The 6,630-nt window shown below is 41.3% G+C and overlaps 1 pseudogene; it reads left to right on the forward strand.

Annotated features, from left to right (window-relative positions):
* The first annotated feature begins 562 nt into the window (after positions 1 to 562).
* LOC102275848 (interferon alpha-B-like) lies at positions 563 to 6,073 on the forward strand (annotated as a pseudogene).
* The last annotated feature ends 557 nt before the right edge of the window (positions 6,074 to 6,630 follow it).

Genomic DNA, 6,630 nt, shown 5'->3' on the forward strand with positions numbered 1-6,630 from the left:
GGCTTTTTAATTCTTCTTCACTTTCTGCCATAAGGGCAGTGTCATCTGCATATCTGAGGTTATTGATTTTTCTCCTGGCAATCGTGATTCCAGCTTGTGCTTCCTCCAGCACAGCATTTCTCATGATGTACTCTGCATATAAGTTAAATAAGCAGGGTGACAATATACAGCCTTGACGTACTCCTTTTCCTGTACGGAACCAGTCTTTTGTTCCATGTCCAGTTCTAACTGTTGCTTCCTGACCTGCATACAGGTTTCTCAAGAGGCAGGTCAGGTGGTCTGGTATTCCCATCTCTTTCAGAATTTTCCAGTTTATAAATAAACAGTTTTCCAATAAACTGTGGAAACTCCCTATGGCCAAGATCTATTTGCTAGTGGCAGGAGTGATGCTCTGTTCCATTCCTGCTTGTCCTCTGGACAACAAAGAAATCTTCACACATTTAAGACAGATGAAAACGATCCCCTCTTTGTCATGCCTAGAGCACAGACACGACTTCAAGTTTCCTTGGAGAAGAGAGAATATCAGCCCAATCCAGATGACTCAAGGCACCAGTTATCACCAATGGATGCTCCAGCAGATCTCAGCCTCTTCACCACGGAGAGCAGCTGTGCTGCTTGGAACAGCAGCCTCCTCGACAAACTGCTCTCCAGCCTGAATCAGAGCCTGGAACAGCTGGAAGAAATGACTGTGGATTGTCCTGATTTGGGAATTGCTGTCCGGAAGTATTTCCAAGGTATCCATCTCTACCTGAAGGGAAAGGAATACAGCCCCTGTGCCTGGGAGGTTGTCAGAGTGGAAATTGAAAAGTATCTTTCCCTCATGTAAGAATCCTCAAGAAAAGTCAACAGATAAAATGAAAATTATACTTGTGACACTCTCCACTCAATCAGACTGTTGTTTGCTTAAGACTCCAAAGTGATCATCTGTTTGCTTACAAGGTGAAAAATGACTGAAATGAAAATCACAATTTTACAAAAATATTTAGACAGAATAACACAATCTCTTTTCTTTACTAAACAATTTTATAACATAATGTAAAAGATCTTTTTATGTGTTTTGTGGGTATTTGCTATTTTCAACATATGAAATTTATTTTTTTTATGGAAAAGTTTTTAAGATAGTATGTTGTTAAAGGTATTTGTCAGTTAACCTAACGCTTAGTCTCTGTAACAGGTAAAAGCAAAGTGTCAGGAATTTGATTCTAATGGACACTTTTCTTTCCTTTTTGAAGAGCACAATGCAGGCCTTCTTGATCAGGTGAATCTTGTAACTTGCTCTCCTTCAAGCAGTGAGTTGAGGACATGGGTCCCCTTGTTTTGCATTTTTCCTATCATCAACATGTGACTCTAAATTTCTCTGTAGCACTTGAGTCTATTCTCCTTGAAGGCAAAGAGAAAAGTCTAGTGGATCACATGGGATGCTTCCAAGGATCAGGACCAGATGGGGTAATAGCACTTCTCACATTACATGGCCTGGACTTATCCTCATGGGAATCTTACTGCAAAGAAGTTGGGAAATAATTGGATGATTAAAAGAGGAGAATACAAGTTCAGTGCACAAGATTGTTTTTTCATTTTTGCACTATTTGTCCTAATGGAGCTCTGGGTGGGTGTGCAAGGGGAAATTCAATGTTCTTGCTTGCACACACTCTGACAAACTCTTATATCACAGTTTCAGCTTGGAGAAGATGACAGAGCTGTCACTCAGAGTTCACAGCATCATAGACTATTTGAAAGAAGCATTCAGGTTGACTCCCAAAGGCATAGGCCAATGAGGAGAACATCTACAAGTGTAGACAAAGTGTTTCCTTATTACCTGAGGGAGACAAGGAAAGAATGATCAGGCAGCTCCTTGCAAGTACTTGAGAATCACTGAACTAAAAGGGGACAGTGGGTCTTCCACTCATCACACCTTCCAAATATTAAAAACACAAACTTGAATAAAATATTCCTATAAATGAACTTTAGAAAAATGCCTCTCACAATATTCCACTGTAGCTTCCCTTGTAGAACCATGAGGAATCTTTAAAGTATCTTTAGATTTTTGTCTTCTCACATCCTATTTAATAGATGTTGGTGTTACTCTTTCTCCTATCATTGTCATCATTGTGAATTGACGTTACGTAAATATGGTTGAGCTCAAGCAGTGATAGGGCTCAGACTAGATGTCTAGGAAATGGGGTTGAGTTGGATGTGTCTCTCCCTATAGCTATTTTACAGACTCCTGAGAGGTATTCTGAGGATACAACAGATCAGGCCAGATCTCACTATTTGGGCTTCTTCAACAAAATAGCATAGACTGGGTAGTTTGTAAAAAGCAGAAATGTATTGCTCACAGTTCTAGAGTCTGGAATTCTAAGATCTGGGTGTCAGCTTGGCCCAGTTCTTGTGAGAGCCTGCTTCAGGTCTCACACTGTAGAGTTCTTTCTTGTATAATTGCAGGACCGGAGAGGGAGGGTTTTATATCCACATCTTTTATAAGGGCACTAATCCCATTCTTGAGACCTCCATATTCACACCCTAATCACATCCCTAAGGGTTTGTCACCTAATACTGGAGATTAGGACTTCAAGATAAGAATTTTGTGGGGACTGAAACTTTCAGACCAGAAAGGTCACTGAAGGCTACATACTTGACATCTAGAAGAGAGGACATAGTCAGGCTGAGTAAATAAAGGAGAATGAACAATTTCTCATTTCTCAATTTCTGCCAAAGGAGCAGACAAAGGACTCAGAATCCAAACTCTGATTTTGAGCCTGAAGTAAGTGTTTAATTCTCATATGCCAAATTTTGGAAATCAGACTGGAATGGAGCCCACCATCCCATGGAGGGGAATGAAGATACAGGATGAAGATGGCCATTCATCATTCTTTGTGAGGAATCTCCAAAGAACATCAGGATGCAAGTAGTAATTGCCACGTCAGTAAGGATGCACCAAACAGTAATGTGGGAAATTGTCTGGTAGCTGTTCACTGTGAATCAGGGCGAGCTTGAGTTCAGATACATGGCTCTGTAGATGACACCAGGCTTATTCTTTTCTATCATGACCTAGTAGAGGACAAATTAGAGACAAGGCATCCTCCCGTGTGTCAGAGGTATCTGACTCTTAGTGACCCCATGGACCGTAACCTGCCTGGCGCCTCTCTTCATGGGAGTCTCCAGGCAAGAATATTGGGGTGGTTTGCCATGCCCTTCTCCAGGGGATCTTCCTGACCCAGGGATTGAACCCACAAATTTTACGCATTGGCAGGTGGGTTCATTATGACTAGCACCACCTGGGAAGCCCAGGCAAAAGCTGAAGATTGTGCTGCTCTTGCCATTTGAATCCCTAGAGCTATATGCACCTTCAAGGAAAGAGAATCCTACTGGTTTTATCAATAAACATAGTAGGCATTATTTAAAAAAATAATAATTCTATTTACTTATTCATGGCTGTGCTGGTCTTCCTTGCTGCTAGGGCTTTTCTCTAGTTGCAGTGAGTCAGGGCTATTCTCCAGTTGCAGTGTGTGGGCTTCTCAATGCGGTAGCTTCTCTTGTTACAGAGCACAGGTCTAGCGCTCTTTGGCTTCAGTGGTTGTGGCACATGGGCTCAGTAGTTGCAGTTCCCCAGCTCTAGAGTACATGCTCGATAGTTGTGGCTCATGGACTCAGTTGCTCTGCGGCACCTGGCATCTTCTCAGGTCAGGGATTTGATTGGTGTCTCCCGCATTTCAGGCAGATACCACTGAGCCACTAGGGAAGACTCTAGTAGGCGTCACTGATACTAGGAGGAGTAGAGTAAAAATATTAGCTATTGTCTATTACAATCCTAGCAGATATGTTCAAAAGGAAGCAAAATAGCTCGGTCATCTGTAAATACCTCCCAGTGGTAGGAGGAAATCTGAGAAACTGCTCTAGTGGAAACTGCTTGTTGCTCGATTATACTGGGCCTGGTGCCAAAGAGCTCAGAGACAGTGAGATGGAGTCTGGTCACTACAGGGCTGATTTGTCAAAGATGCTCACAACCTATTGCCTGAAGTTTGGAACATAGAGGCTGAGGCAACAGAAAATTCACTGTAAAAATCAGAAGCAGAACTGAAAGCTAATTCTTCCCATGAAAAAAATCAATATTTATCCGGTTCTGAATAAATCACAGAGGGGTTCCTTTTGTTTGAAAAGAACAGACTTGGATTGGAACCTTGAATGTCCCCTGGGAAATCTAAATTTAATGCAACAATAAAGAGATAGATTCAAATGGACGGTGACTCCTAAATCATGCTTTCTCACTGGGGATGATATGTTTCCACGTTTGCAGACGTTTGTTTTTTGGAATATGAGCAAATCCTGTCATTACAATTATTTGTGGTACTTCAAAGCTCAACCAGATATAACAAACTCTTACTCCTTAGTATTTATTTCCGTATTTGGTCTTTCTAATCTATTATGCACAAGGGAAGCATTGAGATTGAGTTCAAGGAAGAAAAACAAATTATGTATGCCAACAGTGGTACAACCTAAGGTGACTTGATGGTTCATTGGAGAACCTTCTCTCCATCAGTTGCGTGATCTCAAAGTCATATCGTGAGAGGTGGCCTTTCCATACTTATGAGCAATCATTGGCTTTCTTGTGGATGTTGCTTGTATTTGAGTTTCAGTGTGATTTGGACTCTGGAAATTAAATACAAATAGAAAATTTTATTTGTAAATAAAATTAAAAATTCCATTTTATTATGTAATTCTACTAGAGTTGTTCAACATATCCATAATTGTGGTGAGTGGTAAACAGAAGAAAATGGTAACAATATCCAGATGACTATCTAACAGGCAGTGAAGTAACAATTCTTTTTTTGATATGAAGTGAAATTAAATGTTAAGTACCTAAAATAAATATGAAAGAAATAAGTTTTTCAATGATTCTGAGCAGCTTTGAATGACTTTTATATATGTCTATACTTTGGTGTTATTATAAAATATTTATCTAAATTTTACTTGAATATGTAATTTGATAATTCCTACTTATATAAGTAAATATGTTACATCAAAAGTCACTCTGAAAACTTAGTTTTAAAGTTAAATTAAAATTCAGTAGCTCTCAGATTTAAGTTACAGCTGAAATTTTAACTCTGCACTGAATTTAAAGAGTAAGATTTGCACTTTCTTTTTCTATCTACAGAGTAGAGATATCCATAGGTTACATAAATACATACACAATATATCAGTGTTATCAAAATTTCACGGGGTGGGGAGGAATTAGGAAAAAAAAATATCTAAAAAGGCTCTGTGGGCAGAAGAAATAAGGGTAACATGAAAAAAAAAAAAAAAGGTTGAGAAATTCTGCCCTAACCCACTTGGAGAGTACAAAATGAAAAGCAAAGAGAGAAGTGGGAAGTAAGAGGGAACTTTCATAATATGGAACCCATGGGCTCCTATTTAAGACAGGCCTGAAGGAAGGTTTTCAGGGAACCTAGAAAGCAGGTTCACAGTCACCCACCTCCCCAGGCCACAAGCATCTGCAAGGTCCCCGGTGGCCCCAGCCTGGTCCCTCCTCCTGGCCCTGCTGCTGCTCAACTGCAACGCCATCTGCTCTCTGGGCTGCCACCTGCCTCACACCCACAGCCTGGCCAACAGGAGGGTCCTGACGCTCCTGCGACAGCTGAGGAGGGTCTCCCCTTCCTCCTGCCTGCAGGACAGAAATGACTTCGCATTCCCCCAGGAGGCGCTGGGTGGCAGCCAGTTGCAGAAGGCTCAAGCCATCTCTGTGCTCCACGAGATGACCCAGCACACCTTCCAGCTCTTCAGCACAGAGGGCTCTGACACCACATGGGACGAGAGCCTCCTGGACAAGCTCTGCGCTGCACTGGATCAGCAACTCACTGACCTATAAGCCTGTCTGAGGCAGAAGGAGGGGCTGCGAGGGGCTCCCCTGCTCAAGGAGGACTCCAGTCTGGCTGTGAGGAAATACTTCCACACAATCACTCTCTATCTGCAAGAGAAGAGACACAGCCCTTGTGCCTGGGAGGTTGTCAGAGCACAAGTCATGAGAGCCTTCTTTTCCTCAACAAACTTGCAGGAGAGATTCAGGAGAAAGGACTGACACACACCTGGTTCAACACGGAAATGATTCTCATGGACCAACAGACCACACTTCCTCCTGCGCTGCCATGTCAAGGACTCTCATTTCTGCTGTCATTGCACCCTGAATTGAATCAGGTTGTCAAATGTTTTCAAGAAGTTTAAGCTACATCATGTTCTATTCTACAGGCACTAGGCCCTCACAAATGCCCAAGCTGATCTATTTATCTATTTATCTACCTATTTATAAAGATTTAAATAACTTTTGTTCATATAATAATATGTGAATCTTTACACAGTGGTTTCAGAAAAAAATACATACTTTGTATTTAGTCAATTTATTATTTTCTTTGTTCATTAAATTTTTGGGGTATAGAAAATTTCTATTTTTTATTATTATTATTTTTAATTACATTGTGTCATATATATATAGGGGGTTCCCTGGTGGGTCAGCTGGTAAAGAATATGCCTACAATGCAGGAGACCCTGGTTTGATTCCTGGGTTGGGAAGATCCTCTGGAGGAGGGCATGGCAACCCACTCCCGTATTCTTGCCTGGAGAATCCCCATGGATAGAGGA

The sequence above is a fragment of the Bos mutus genome, unplaced genomic scaffold (assembly GCF_027580195.1).
Source record: "Bos mutus isolate GX-2022 unplaced genomic scaffold, NWIPB_WYAK_1.1 CTG743, whole genome shotgun sequence".
Taxonomy (NCBI): domain Eukaryota; kingdom Metazoa; phylum Chordata; class Mammalia; order Artiodactyla; family Bovidae; genus Bos; species Bos mutus.